Source organism: Coptis chinensis, chromosome 5 (genome assembly GCF_015680905.1).
Source record: "Coptis chinensis isolate HL-2020 chromosome 5, ASM1568090v1, whole genome shotgun sequence".
NCBI lineage: Eukaryota > Viridiplantae > Streptophyta > Magnoliopsida > Ranunculales > Ranunculaceae > Coptis > Coptis chinensis.
The window spans coordinates 85,356,507-85,372,179 of NC_141460.1; the positions used below are offsets into that span (position 1 = coordinate 85,356,507).

The 15,673-nt window shown below is 33.8% G+C and overlaps 1 long non-coding RNA gene and 1 pseudogene across 1 annotated transcript; one reads left to right on the plus strand and one right to left on the minus strand.

Annotated features, from left to right (window-relative positions):
• Nucleotides 1-3,044: 3,044 nt before the first annotated feature.
• On the minus strand, nt 3,045-4,763 carry LOC147499569 (protein DMP2 pseudogene; annotated as a pseudogene).
• Nucleotides 4,764-6,509: 1,746 nt separating this feature from the next.
• LOC147499570 (uncharacterized) lies at nt 6,510-8,552 on the plus strand. Its single transcript, XR_015195936.1, has 3 exons — nt 6,510-6,637; nt 6,924-6,995; nt 8,307-8,552. It is a non-coding gene; the product is annotated as an uncharacterized LOC147499570 (long non-coding RNA).
• The last annotated feature ends 7,121 nt before the right edge of the window (nt 8,553-15,673 follow it).

Below are 15,673 nucleotides of genomic sequence, written 5' to 3' on the forward strand. Positions count from 1 at the left end.
TATTTTTGTGGGTGGTTACAATCAAAATATCAAATGACGTGGATGCATGTGGCCTTCAGTCACATACAAGCTATGTACGAATAACATTAGCTGATTAGCCTTTAGACTCCATGAACTTGAAAGTTGAAACATACATGTAGAATATAAATGTGTAACATAAACCAAAAAAATCAATGACTGGAATTCTCGAGAATCAAATCTTGTTATCGTTGATCAGAGATGAGGACCACATCCCATTCTTCCATTCTTGATGAACCCTGAGTCGGTCAACCGGGTAAGCAAGCTTCTCATCAGAGCTCTGAAAATAAACATGGTATTGGTTAGAAGTCCTTCCAACAATCTTTCCAACCCACCAACCTTCGTTATCATACCAGCATGTGTCCTGTGCTAGCATCAGTTCACCAAGTTGTAAAGAACTAAAATGAAAATTGTTAAAAAAACTAAAGAGAAACAATTTTTTGTGAATCTCTCACTAAGAAAAGATATACAATTCCTATACATAAATTTTAGTTTTTAAATTAAGAAGACTATCCTACAACATAAGAAAATTTTCAAACTGGAATTTTTGACATTTCTAAATAAGAATAAGAAGACAAAGAAGTCTCAGCTACTTTGAACTTTTGATCAGTCTTGTACGCAAGGGGGCGGGACCAAACTTTTAAGACAAAAAAATAATACTAATTATAATATAATTATAATAGTATATAATTCACTCCAAAAAAATTATTAATTATAATAGTATATAATTCACTCCAAAAAGAATATTTGTAATGTATATTGGTTGTAGCAATCCCTTGAGTACACAATCCTAGATCCGTCCCTATTTGTATGGAGCCCACGTAGACTATTTTCCAAATTGCATTTGGATAGCTGGACCGCCCAATATCATTCTCCAGCACGTGGGTTTTGAAAATCAATTTGGTTTTGGAAACCAATCTATATTTTAATATGCAAAAGCGGCCTCAAGTGCATGATATGCCAATTATTTCAATTCCACACACTTTCTATAACAAAAATTTAAAGTTCTAAGTCCTCCAAATTCATAATAACCCCAAAAGATCGATAAAGTGATGTCAATTGTCAACCATGTGATACAACATTTTACACAAAAATTTATTTATAAAGTTGAGACTTGTTCGTAGTTCATGAAGAGTAGAAGAGATAATAGTTACCCTCTATTTTGTACAAAAAGAAAGAATTATAAATAAGGAAAATTGAAAAGTTGACATTTTTATTTTATTTTATTTAACTAAGGTGAGCAATTTGTATTAATGTGAGGAAAAAAAGTTACAGAGAGTATATACATGAGTACAAAATAGGCTCCCAATACAATTGTGACCTAATTTACAAATCTGTAGCAGATCTTGTCCGGCACCTCCCATGATTTGAGCCATGGAGGTTTACCACTTTACCTTCAAACAAAAAAAACTTATTTGTGTCCATGAAAGTTGCTATATTCGTGTTGCCTTATCCGCAGAGAAATTAGCTTCTTGCCACGTTGATGTTATCATGCAATGACTCAACTTCATCTTTGCACTTACTTACTGGTGATGTCTACTTCAAAAATAAAATCAAAAAGTTCGAAATTTGAAAAATATGGTCTTAAGTTAGCTTATCCAAAAAAAATGTGGTCTTTGCGATGGACGCGCCTCAAAACTAAAGCGTACGCTTCACGGATGCCTCACACAGAAGCATAGCTTCCTATGCATATACATATTGCTCAACGCTTCTAATTAAGGCATTTTAGGTATGCTTCGAGGCCACGAGGCGAACGCCTCAAACGCTTTTTAAAACATTGTTGGAAACCAAAATCTGTTCTATACGCGCCTTTGAAAATTGAAATACATAAATACCCCACTACTTGTTAGATGTAGCTGCACACAATTAAGAGAGCTCATAGTGTGCTGTGCGAGTATATTGTTAGAGTGAGAAATTAGTATAGGCAACAACCAAATTTGTGAGTACATTGTGATAGTACAATAATGGCACAAATTTGTAAGTGACAACATTGTGTATTCATTTGTCAGAAAGATATCGGTGTTTGTGTGAAGTCGTGACATTGTGAACAATCCTTCGATTATAGGAAAATTTGCATTATCCAGGCGGGATGGACAATATCAATTAAGATTCTTTTCTCTCTTAATTACAGGTAACATCGTCAACAATAACAATAAGTACACTAAATACTTAAATCTGTAAGAGATGTGACGTTGTATGTATTATTTGACCTGTCATCCATCTTAGTTAGCTATTAGTTGTTGTTAAGTCAAAAGCTCAAGGTAAATATGAATAAGTTAACAAAAAATTAATTTCCAGTAGTGAACTAGTGATCGATTCATTTGTCCAGTTCGATCTCAAGAAAAACGAGCAAATGTATCAAGTTCCATGCAACTTCAAGGCAATCAGAGCATAAACTGTGATTGTCTTTAAAAAGTTTCTTATGCCTTGTCTTAAAGTTTTTTAATCGATCACCCGTTTTGTAGATCAAGAGATGCCTAGTACAGCAGCTTTTTCGATGACACCATGGGACAGGCAGCAACACTTGATACCACCCCAGTTTCAGATTTTAGTCCGAATGGTTAAGGTCTTAAGGAAGTATGCCTTTCCAATAATACTTTGGGAGGTTGGACAGGAACGGATGTAATATCACCCTAGTTAAGAAGTGCTCTTTATTTGCTCATATCTTTTGGATAATTGGATGTCCCTATTTTCCCCGGAACTTCTTTAAATCTCAAATTAATTAGTTCCCTTGACTTGATACGAATTTTGAGATCCACTGCTAATGAGACCAATAATATAAACTTATGGGACATAAACTTAGACATTGTTTCAGCTGCACATGACATGTGTACATGCAATCTATCAATTAGCAGGGCGAGATGAGAGGCGCACAGCGCGCATTCCTTACCTGCTGATAATAATATGTTCTTCATTCACTGAATTATTCACCTCCAAATGGATAGAATGAGTGATATAACATTGCAGGTTAATCATATCGTAATGTATCGCCAAGTAAGAACCCCTGACTAGCATATCAGGTTCAGTTATATTAACTGATGAAGGAAAATTACATTTCTTACTTCACATTCATTGTTTCGGATATGTGATTCTATAAACCCACTATGACCCTTCAGAGGGTTGGATTGAAGGGTATTCAATCCCATGCGCTTATTTGGGAACAGAACAAAGACGAAGCTAGAGAATGACCCGACAATGGGAGGTAAGACCATAAACAGTACTTGTGTTGATCCAATGGATGGATAGAAACACTTCACTGTGTTGGGATCCAAGAGTGCAATTGGTGCAAATACAAGTATTGATTGATAAGAAAGCATGAACAAAGTCGCCTCGTCAAAGTTTATACATCGATAATTTCTCAGACTTTGAGTCTGAATCTGATAGAGGAATGAGTCCATTTCTGGTTACAACACCATACTGAGTAACTCCATTACTGTCGACATAACTGTCTGTAAACCATGAGAAACAACATGAGAATCCACAAACCCCAAGATGAATTCCTGTAAGGTACTTATTAATGGTGTTACATTTTCCATTGTTGGTTAAGACAGGATTGAAGAACTCCAAAAGGAAAAATGTCCCACTGGGAGAAGCTTAATGAGGTTCCCTAAGCCTGTGATTGTCTTGTGTGCCTTATGTTGTTGAGTGCTTTTCCCTGGTATTGAAGAAGATGTTGTTGTTTGTGACCGTTTAGGTTTTTGTAGTCCTGCAATAGTTTCCGGAATTTATAGAAGGCCTGCTGATTGATTGCAATGCAGAGAATGGTTACTTCTTGTTATTAATTTGAATCAAGACATAACTAATATTCTTATATATCTGATCCGGTAATTGCATGTGTTCATTTGAATTTCAATATAAGTACCTTTTCATTCTTTCTGACTAAATCGAGACTGTTTAATGAAGAGCGAAAGATACCAAGAAATTTGGTTAAACCTCGATCATGCAGTTACTTGAAAGAAAATGTTGAGTAACGCCAATAGTATGAACCCCCCAAAGAACCTATAATACCTAAGTTTGTTGAGGATGATGTCAAGTTGCGTCTATAGGTATATAGGGTAAAATACGAATCTATTTAAACTACGATTTCATACACTGTATGAGGAATAAGGACAATTAACAACAAAGATAACAATGATGGTGAGGACGACAATTGTTGATCATACAGGTCAATCTGATCTAAAACTTTAGTAAATACTTTTGAGTAAACGAGTTATACAAATTTTATCAGCATTTCCTCTGTTGTGTCAGACGAAAGGGGCAAGACTAAATTTGAGAGCCAGAGCTTGTTGCGAAGGAACACGTAATGTGTTAGTGGTATAACCATACAACAACTTCATTTGGCTAATATTTACCTAGCTAAGGGCATCTCCAATGGGGGGTGTAAACCGTATAGAGTGGAAATTTTACACTCCAAATATCAAAAAATTCTCCAATGGGGGGTCTTTATTAGTTAATAGTAAGCCCGGAATAGAGAGAGGTAAAATAACGTCTGTTTAACTTAAAAACTCGGACGTCACTTCAACTTGAAGTTTTATTTTTCTGTTTGCGACGGTCTAAATCCGTCGCTCAGTGATTTAAAACTGTTAAAAACACGGACGTTGCTTTGAATGACGTTTGAAAGTGGACCACTATTTGTTTTAAGATTTTGCGACGGACCAAATCCGTTATTTTACATTATTTTGAATGGGCTGTGACAGTTTAAGTCCGTTACTATCTATTTTTACACATTTGCCTCCACCTACCATTGGAATAGCCACAAATAGTAAATATACACTTTATGTATTTGGGATTTCTCTAGAGTGTATAATCCTAATAGCGTCTATGTGAAGGTGGATTTTTCCACTCTCCATTGGAGATGCCCTAACAATCAACTAATAGTATGAAACAATGATAAAAATGTACAAGGAAGGAAATTAGAGTCCGGACAATAATGACTTCAATATAGATCAAGAATTTAGTAATTATTTTTCTCTCTATACGAACTTGGAACGCCAATTCCCAAAGACTCTTAGTTATTATTTTGCAACAATTATTAACTATTCCCATGAATATCTCGGACTCTAGGTATGACTTAAAATGTTTATGATTGCAAGACAATAGAATGTCGTATTATATGCGTTAATGTTATCATTTTTTTTTAACTTATGTTATTCAATATAATCCAAGAGAAAGCAAATGATGTGATTTTGTTATTTGACCGAAGAGTTTTATTTGTTTTTTTATATATATATATATATATATATATATATATATATATATATATATATATATATATATATATATAAAAGTTTGGGTTTTTTTAATTGTGAGTTGGTTAGTTTTTTTTATTTATTTTTTTTTTTTTTTTTTTATTTTTTTATTTTTTTTTTTTTTTTTTTTTAACGAGTGAGGGAAATATTGCCAAATAATTTAATAAAGAGTTGGGTTTTCGGGGATTGAGAAATTAATTGAAATAGGGTGTTTATGTTTTTCTTAAATATGGTAATAAGTAGCTACTAACTTAACTCTATATTATGAAGTTTACTATTTTGTGCCGATAATATAGTGTGACTCCTATTTTTTGTGGGTCACTTTGCCTTAGGGCCACATGACCCACTACACTAGATTGGGAATTAAAAGAGGACAAATAAACACACGTCTTTTTTCAACAAAATGTGGGTCGTTGTTCACCTCATAAACACGTGCTAGTCATGAGAAATGGTTTAAACAACAAAAACATGAAATCCGAAAGGAAAGTTCAAAGCAGCTGTTCACCCAATTTTTTCTAAAATCCGAAACGTTTATTCATTTTTTCTTCTTCATTCATTAAATAAGAAATGAAAAATAGGAAAGTTCGAAACGACTGTTCACCCAATTTTTTCTAAAATCCGAAACGTTTACTCATTTTTTCTTCTTCATTCATTAAATAAGAAATGAAAAATAGATTACAGCTCATTAAATGTTCACTCATTTTCTCTTAATGTCAATGACTGATTTACCTCACTACAAGAAATGGGACTTTTTGCTACGCTTAATATTTGTAGCAAATGTTAACATTTTGCTATGCTATATAGCGTTTCTAATCTTGTATAGAAGTACAAATTATTTAATTTGCTAGTTTTGACTACACTTACTGGCATTGCTAAAATTATTTTACATTTAAAAAAAAAAAAATTGTTTTTATATTCCATTAAATCTCATCAGCTACGCCTTTGAGCATAGCAAATACTTATTTTTTCTTGCTACGCTTTCAAATGTTGCTAATATAATCATCACCCACGCTTTCAAGCGTTGCTGATACTTTGAAGAAAATGTGATTATGCATTTTATGAGCCACTATTGCCTGCTACAAGTTGGAACCCATTTTCTACCGCTTGTCCGCGCCCTATTAAACCGCCCAAAATTTCATGAAAAAAAAAAAAAAAAAAAACCCCTCTCTCTCTCTCCGAAATCAAAACCCAAATCCTCCCACGCGTACGTCTCTTTCAATAAGTGAAGTATCTCCCTTTCTTTTTGCTCTAAATTTCCCCATTTCTCTCATTGTTGTGTGGGGATTTGTTAGATGAATTTTGTTTTGTTGATATTGAATTCTGTTACCAGATTTGGGGATTTGATTGTGGCTCGAGAAGTTACAAGGATGGTTAGTTTTTTCCTTAACTTTTTTCTTAAATTCAATTACAAGCTAATTTGGGGTTGGATTGTTAGTTTTCTTGTGGGGGTTTGCCTGTGGGTTTGTTTGTTGATTTGTTTTGTTACAAAATCCCTGCTTTTGTTTTGTTTTAATAGCATCAAATTGATTTGTTTTGTTTTAAAAGCTCATCTTTTGTATACTTTGTACAAATTAGATGGTATAACCATATTCCGTTGTTTGTTTGTGCTATTAGACTTTTTACTGCCACCTCATTGTTTTTGTCTTCTTCAAGCAGGATGCAAGAGCTATTCAGGGCACCTTATAAATTGAGAATGCTTTGAGAAATCTTTGGGATCAAACTAGGAAGGTACTCGACACTAGCAATCCATTTTATTTAGATGCTGATATCTAACTATATTGTTTTTTAAGCTATTTACACAGACTTGGTATTGTTTGGCAGATGTTAGTAGTTGAATCAGCTAAAGGAAACAACTATTCAATTGTATGTGTTATCTTGAACTAATTAAACTTTAGGTTGTGTTTGTTCTTTTCGGTTTGGAAATATATTTTTGTGCTACAATTTGCTATTGTTTATGCTTTGCTAAAAAAGGCTTGATGTAATGCAACATATATGAAGATTGGAATTGGATGCACTATCACTATAACTGCTTTTAATTAATGTGACATAGTTCTATGAAGATTGGATGCACTATCACCGACACTGTGAGTCTGCGACACGATTGTACATGTTCTAATTAGTAACATATTCTTCTGCTCGCTATGCATAGATGTTAGTGTTTTTATAGGTCTATTAGTTGAAGGATAGATCTTGTAAGCTTTTTGGAGGTGTTAGTTATGTTGTGAGTAGGTTAAATAAGTTGTTAGTTTTATGATCAAGATTCATGAACTTGCTTGGCAGACTATTTAGAAGCACGTCAAGATTCAAAATATTTTTGCAATTACTTAGTTTTTCGGTCAGGTTGTTTTTATGGTGCAGTTTCATAGTATATGCGATTTAGGTCATATAATTCTAATAGAAATATGCCATGCCTGGGATCTTGTCCTCTCATATTGTAATTCAGATTATTCTAGTACTACTTAATGTTACATTATATATCATTGTGTGTATAATGTGGAACGATAGCTGAATTGTAAGTCCAAAGAAATCTAATGGTAATGGAAGTAACTAGGTTCAGAATTGGATCAAACTAGAAAGCCAAAATTGTAATGAAGGTACTTTGTACAACTTGCACTAATGTAGTATATATCTAATCATATTAAACATTGATGGGGAAGTATAATTACCTTGTGTAGAAATGCTTGAACTTGACAGAAGTTGGAATATGGGGTTATATAAGGATGGATATTAGATCTGTATGTGGGTGCTTTGGTTGATCTTGGGGTGTTTTGTAAAACCCCAAATCTTGGGATTTGTTTGGGCGGATTGAATTGGGCCTGTAGTTTTAATAATAGGTCTATGGTGGACTAATGCATGGCAAGTGAAATAACCCATGAGATTGTGCTGGAAAAGAAAACATAAGCTCTTTCTCGAGAACTCTCTGTTCGGTTCTCTTTTTCTAGAAAATCTATCAGGAAATACTAATTAAAAGGAAAACATATTTAGGGGACGCTTTTCATTGACGATTTCTTCTTCTTCTTCTTCTTTTTATGTAATTAGTACCAAGGTGGAATTCAAGCATCAAGGGAGTTGTATTGCTAAAGTTTTAATTGAAGAATAAAAGTAACTCAAGTTGATTATTGACGGATTTGAAATCAATTTCAACTAGACTTGATTTAAGTGATTTGATTTTTGTGTTTTCTCTTCTAAAATTGATTTGGAGTTGATATGTTTCTAAAACTTAGAAACTTGGGTTTGTAAAGTTTGAAGTTATGACAAATAGAATAAACTTAGTTTTGTTTGTCTTTCCTTTTTGTGGTCTATTGTGCTAACTTGTGTGGATTTGTGAGTAGGAACTAGGTTCTGAGGTTCAAATAGAAGTTGTAGAACTCTTACTTAGTTTTGATATCCAATTGGATTTGTTTCAATCCAATATATATAGAAAAGGATGCAACTGTTTTAGTACAGCTATGTTAATTAACTAGGATTTTCCAGCCCATGTTCTGTGTGTAGTCGACTTCCTTAAAAAAATTATGTAAGATTTGTTTGATTGGTCTAAACAGAAGCTGTAGACTTTCGAGTGCAGTTTTATATCCATTTTGGTTTGTTCCATTCTAAGTTATATAGTGAAAGTTATGATTGTTTTAGTCTAGAGGAGTGAATTAATTAGTACGTGTGCTGATAGTTCAGCAGGTTCAGTCAACGTCTGCGATTTTCTGAATAAGATTTAGCTTTCAAGGTCTTAAGGTAGTTGTAGTTCTGTGAGTCTAGTTTCAAACCCAATTGGATTTGTCTCTTTCCAAACTATATTGAGAGTTTGGAAAGATACATCTGTTTTCGTTCAGGGTGGTTGATGAGAAATTTTCTAATTTTGTAGCATGTTTAATCGTGTTTTGGGATTTTTAGTTATTAGTTTGTAAAGTTATTATTTATGTGAATTTATTTATTAGTTTGTTATGTGTCGAGAAACTAATTGGCCTCTTGATGAGAGGAACTATAAGTCTCGATCCTATGATGTTGTTTAATGTAGGAAAAGGATGGGCTAGTTATATGTAGCTGAGATGGTTATGTCTCGGTCATGTGGCTGAAGAGCTCACCGCTTATTTACATGAGACTATTTTTAGGGTTGAGGAGTTGCAGAGCTGGAAAAGTTCTTCTAAAGCAAAACTAGATTTTCTTATGTCACGGTGCGCTGGTGTTCATGTGGAATGAATTTTTGTATATTTTATAATTTGTTATGAAATCCATCCCCATTGATTTTTGATAATCCTCTATCTTGGTATTTATCAAACCTTCTATCTTGAATTTATCTAAATCATCCTCTATCTTACTTGTCCTAATTTATCTTAGGGAGGTTACCTAGTTGTATATAAAGGTAACCTCCTCCCATTTAGTTTTACTCTCAAGAAATAAGAATTCTCTCTCTCTCTCTCTTTTATTGATTCAATCTACATGTTAAGTTAGTGTGGTGTTCTCTCCAAATCGGTTTAATTTCTAACACGCTATCAATGAATTAGTCTTTAGCTTTGGATTAAAGGTATGTTATTAAGAGATATTTAGTGTCGTGTATCATATCTCAAGTTTCATGTGTATCGGTATATGTAGTTCCATCTATTTCATAACAGTTCAATATTGTTGGTTAATTAAATGTTTTTGCTTTACCCTATAAGGTTATCGATGACTTACAAAAAAGGTGGAATGGGTCTTATATATGCATCTAAAAGATCCCATTGATCATTTGTAGATCTGATTAATTGTATGATTTTAGTGAATTTGTCTCATACTTTTTGGATGGTTAATGAGATCGTAATTACTAATTAAAGTAGGTGAGTTTTAGGAAATTCTTGTTGTTGGTGCGTTATGATTTGTTTCCCACATTGAGTGTTCTCGGCCTATTCTCAGTCCATGTGGTGCTTTAGTACTTTTATATCGTTGCTAATACACTATGCATGATAAAAGTTACTTGTGTTAATGTTGAAGCTATTACATCTGAAATAAATCATCTGCAGTTGAATTTATTTAGTTTTTATCATTTTTAAATATGATAATCTATGTAACTGGCATCTCCATAAGTAATCCGTTTCTTCCATATTGTTATGCATGATTGCCTTATGCTCTTTGATTGCTTGCCTCCCTATTATAAGTATCCCTTGTGTTATTAAGTGAGGTTTGTAGATATTGGTTAAAATAATTGGTGGTGGAAGTGGTGTTATAGAGGCTTATATTAATGATACCAAGTTCATACATCATTGTGCCCACACCTTAATATTTAAGTTTCCATCATTCCTTTAAAAGGTTATGGTCTGTTTGTACTAGTGGAGAAGATGACGACGACATCATCTCTTTTGTTAGCCGGGCCTAATAACTTTTTAAGGTCAAAGCCCATATATTTTATTGATTCAGGGCCTTAAGTTAATAAAACCCAACTCATGACATTAGTTTCGAAATTCGGAATATTGAGACACTCTCAACGAAAAACGGCTATAATTTTTCTGCTCAAACGTCGGATTTTATAACCGTTTTTGCATTAGAAAGCTGACTCGGAGATGTTTCCAACGGTATGTGTCGTGAAGCCTAATTCGTCCTGAGCTAATTCAGTTTTACAGTTCTTTATGGACTAATTTCTCGTTGGATAGAGAAACGTGGTAATCCGATTTTTCAATCGGATAGGTATCGTATTCCTTACCAAATCTATGCAATTCTTTGTTTTATATTGTGAGATGGATTAAAACATAGAATTACATGCTAAGATTTTTAATTTAAGGGAATTTCTTTTCTTTTCATTTTTTTTTTTATATTATTGAACAATGATGTAGACCCTAAAGTTCTCTTTATATATTTGGAACCAAGTTCCAAGATCTATTTTTAAGAACACGAAGTTCTAAGAATTAAATTGTTAGGAACCCGAAGTTCTAAAATCTATTTTTTAGGAACTTGAAGTTCTAAGATCTATTATTTTTAGGAACCCGACGTTCCAAGATTTAATTTTTATCTAGGAACCGGAGAAGTTCTAAGGTCGAATTTTTAGGAACCCGGTTTCAAAATCTATTTTTTTTTAAGAACCGAAGTTCCAAAGATTCAATTTTAGGAACCTGAAGTTCTAAAATCGTCAAAGTTGACTATATCGACTTGGTCGTCCAACCCATAAGGATTGGTCCATTTTGGCCCATTCTATGGTCATTTTTTGTAGGCCCAATTCGTTTTTATAGCTATTTTGTTTTCAAGAACTTGAAGTTCTAACATAAATAAGGCTTTGAAGTTCAATGAGAATCCAAATAACAATGGGCAAGTTTGATGAGCAACCTTTCATAATTGGAATGATTTATTTAGTTAATTATATTTTTTTATTACAGTTCATGAAACGTTTTTTAATATTGTGTTCTCTTCATGGAATGTCTAGGCCTTGATTGTCATTAATATTTTGAATTTTCTTATTATGAATCTCAAGTTTTATTTTTCTTAATATACTTGTGCTAGTATCAATCTTTACAAATTTATTTTGCTTTATATTAAAATGTATGGATATATAAATGGAGAAAAGTTTATGGATATATGTCCGGTAACTATACCCATAAATGAGAAAAGACATTGTGTATCATATCTAACGTTGGGAGCAAGAAGCTCACTTAGATATCAAAATTACATACTTGTCAATTTAATGAGACATTAATGAGACAGTCTTCCCGTTTTTGGGGAGAAAAGCAATGGTTGCTCTAAGGAACGATGAAGCAACTTGGATCAATCTCATTAAGGATCCAAACAATGAATGTACTATATGAGATAAGGAGAATGATACACTTGCAAGCGGTTTGCCTAAGCATTTAATGATATGGTAAAAGTAACCATGAATGTGCCAGCCATAATTGATGTTCCATTTGGAATCCAAACATGGCGGCAAAATGAATCTTCAGACATCTAAAAGCGTGGTAGACCTATAGGATCCAAAGAGAGTGCTCCCGTGAGAGGAGAACCATCTTGTCCAAACAATAGCCGGGTAATGGCTGGAGCTCCATAAACAAATAATGAAAATGTGCAAATATCCAAAATTCATTTGAAATGCCTATATATGGTTGCCCCTGAAGAAGGCAAACCTGAAAATAAAGAGATCGATCTCAATATTCCATGCATGTTCAGGTGAATTGTGGGATAGGAAAGCATTTGTCATAGATGACATATTTAGCTATGGTATAGCTATTGGAACATCAAAGGACAATGATGAAAAATAAATGAGCCAATGTGTTTTGTCGACAAAGGAAAAAGATTGGCTCACTGAATTTGCTATTCAAGCATAATTAAACTCTTTCAATAAACGTGGTGTATTTGGACCTATAGTACAAACCCCAAAAGGTGTTAACCCTTCTTACAAATGGGTGTTTGTTCGAAAACGAAACGAAAAAATGAAATTTCGATATAAGACCGCGCCTTGTGGCACAAGGTTTTCTGCAGAAACCTGGATTGATTATGAAGAATCATACTCATGAATGTAGTGACCGACTACTTGTATGGGGACATAGACAAATATATTTACATGAAAATCCCTAAGGATTTGGTTTTGCTGAAAGCAAAATCAAGGAGTAAATTAAACTAAGACATTTATTGTATGGTTTGAAACAATCCTAAGATTGTTGGTACAATCGTCTTAGTGAATATTTGTCTAAGGAAGGGGTATGCAAACAATGAAATTTGCCCATGTGTCTTCATAAAAGAAATCCTTAAATGGATTTGCAATACTAGCCACTTATGTGAATGACATAAATTTGATTGGAACTCCTAAGAGCTCGAGATAACCTTTAATACCTAAAGAAGGAATTTGAGATGAAAGACCTTGGGAAACAAGACTTTGTCTCGGGCTTGCATTTGATTCTAGTGGTGTATTAGTCCACTAGACTAATTACAATCGAATGTTTTGAAATATTTTCATATGGACAAGGCACATCCATTAAGTACCCCAATGGTCGTCCGATATGAGAAAGACCCATATCGCCCCCAAAGAAGAAAATGAAGAAGTTTTGGGTAATCGACCATACTTGAGTGCAATTGGTGCATTAATGTATCTAGCACAATGCACTAGACCGGACATTTCTTTTTTCAGATATTTGTTAGCCAGTGTACTGATCCTACTAAAAGACCTTTGAATGATGTCAAATACATATTGAGATATTTTTATGGAATAACCGGTATGAAACTATTTTATTCTTATGGTTCCACTAATGACTATGATCTAGTTGGCTATGCAGTCTTTGGTTATCTATCTGACCCTTTCACTCCCAAACAATTATGTATTTCTTAAATGTTGTTATTTGTTGGCATTCCACTAAACAAACTTTAGTGGCAACTTCCTCCTCGATACTCAAAATTTTAGCTCTTCATGAAGCTAATTCTGAATGTATATGGCTAAGGTTATTAATTGGGCATATTAAGTAGTTCTTGTTAATTACCTTCTATAACAAAACATTATTTATGAGGATAATGCACTTGTATAGCCAGATTCAAGAAGGATTTATAAAAGGAAACAGACAAAACACATTGCCAAAATTCTTTTACACTCATCAACGTCTTAAGGTCGAAAACAAGTTTGTTCCAAAGTGACAACCTTGCTGTTATCTTCACTAAATCACTACCAAAGCATACAATTTCAAAAGCTTGTATATGGGATCGGCATGCTTCACCACCATTATAAAGACTTGTCTTTATCGTGGGGAGTAATTGAACAGGGGATTTGTGTCCCGAACATATGCCTTTCTTTTTCCTTATCTAGGTTTTATCCCATTGGGTTTTCCTAGTAAAGGTTTTAATGAGGCAGTATTAAGCAAGTCACAATGATTCTAAGTAATGTTGTACTCTTTTTCCTTAGCTTTGGTTTTTTCCCACTGGGTTTTCCTTAGCAAGGTTTTAATGAGGCAACTGCCATTGGATAGTTATAGAGCATCCAGAAGAATGCTACAAAAGATGCATCCACCATAATTTCCACAAGAATGGTGGACATCCAAGGGGGAGTGTTATGAAATCCATGGGCTTATATGGATGCCCGCCATTGATATGTGTTATCCTGATAATCCTCTATCTTGGTATTTATCCTGATAACCTTCTATCTTGATATTTATCCTGATCATCCTCTATCTTACTATTTATCCTGTTAATCCCTTATCTTAGAAAGGAGGTTACCTAGTTGTATATAAAGGTAACCTCCTCCCATTTAGTTTTCCTCTCAAGAAATAAGAATTCTCTCTCTCTCTCTCTTTTATTGATTCAATCTACATGTTAAGTTAGTGTGGTGTTCTCTCCAAATCGGTTTAATTTCTAACATAATTCATATTTTTTGAAATTACAAATGGAATACTAAAGCTTAAATTACTAGTTTTGGAGCCGTTATGGCTTTAGGTGTCCTGGTCACACTAAGGTGTGCCATCAGACTCTTAAAGAAGCTATTACTTGGACCTTTGTTGATTGAGGTAGGGTACGCGCTGATAGGAATTACCTCAAAGAAGCTATTTAGTAGCTAGTGATGAGGTTTGGGGCCTACAAAAGGTGACCAAACATTGCCCTTGAAGGCACCATCGGATGTTATGTTTTGAGGAACACAAAAAAAAATTAAACAATTGGTTGTATGTCCCCAGTTTGCCATATTATTTTTTGCATTTGTATACAATGGTTTCCAAGCTTGTATAGCTGGTGATAAGGAATGTTACATGGCCACACCTGTTTTCTCACTTTTGTTCTTCTCTCCATTCTTGAATTTGACTTGCTATTTGGTGACATATTTTCAACACAAGGTCGTGACTTGATGGTCTAGTTCACTGACTTCATACTTTATGACACCTTCATGCTCTCTGGCAATGTGACGTTGTTGCTAACCTTTTTGTTTTGGTCTGCTGGTCTTACTTGCCTTTGATAAATTGTTTATGTCAATGTCTTTTTTTATAATTACACTAGCGTCAATTGTTGTAGGCACCCTTTTTTTTACATGCAGATGCAATAGCCTTGTAACTTTGCATGGACAGGGAGATCAAACGAAACATGCAATGAGTTTCCATTAACATAACCAACTTTGTTACCTACACCAATACATATATACCTTGGTTTATTCGTTCTAGGTTCTTATATATTTCACATTCATTTATCATATTATTGTCATACTTTCTCAAAAGTCATAAGAAATTTCTTATGTATAATAATATGTCCATGCATGCCTATTACCTGATTACCGTGTAAAGGTGTATTGTGCATCTACTCTCTATTTCATATCTAGTTATAAGAATCTCATTACATTTTTTTCAATTGCATAATTCAAGTAGGCTAATGTGTTAAAGGCGTGGGGGAAATGTTTTGGGTTTTCTTGAAGTGCAAATGCTACAAGTTGGTCAAAATGTCTTCAAGCAGTACATTTTGTATGTAGTTGATCTTTTTGAATGATATGACGATGTATT